Here is a 517-nt window from a genome sequence, read left to right on the forward strand (position 1 = left end):
ATGATGTAAACCTCGCGTCAGGTATGACCACGGCAACCTGGCGCGTCTACTTTCGCTGCGCGACGTGTCCGGGTGCTTTGCGCGTTGGTGGTCTCACGTGTGATCACGTGATTTTTGGAAGTCGCACGTATCCAGCTCTCGCACGCGATGCTCCATTCCCGTCCGAGCATCGTGGTTTCGGTCAAGTGTCTTCGCTTGCCTTGAATCTAGACAGCCTCAACGCACCTCCGCCAACACCGACAACGTCTAGGGCTGAGACTCTTACCGAAGTTTCGTATGCAAATGCCGTCATGAAAGGTGTCCCGCAATCGCCGCCGAGGTCGAATGACTCAGTCAGTGTAATCTCAGTTGGCACACATGCGGGCTCACTGCTGACACCTCCGACCAGTCCATCGCGCAAACCAAAGTCGCAGTCCTCGCCGCCACTACCACCTCTTGGTCCTCCAGCTTCTGCATCCTCTCGCAAGAACAGTTTTACTGAGGCACCCAAGCGGAAGCGCCTACGCTACGCAGACAG

This window comes from Plasmopara halstedii (genome assembly GCF_900000015.1).
Source record: "Plasmopara halstedii genome assembly, contig: Scaffold_323, whole genome shotgun sequence".
NCBI lineage: Eukaryota > Oomycota > Peronosporomycetes > Peronosporales > Peronosporaceae > Plasmopara > Plasmopara halstedii.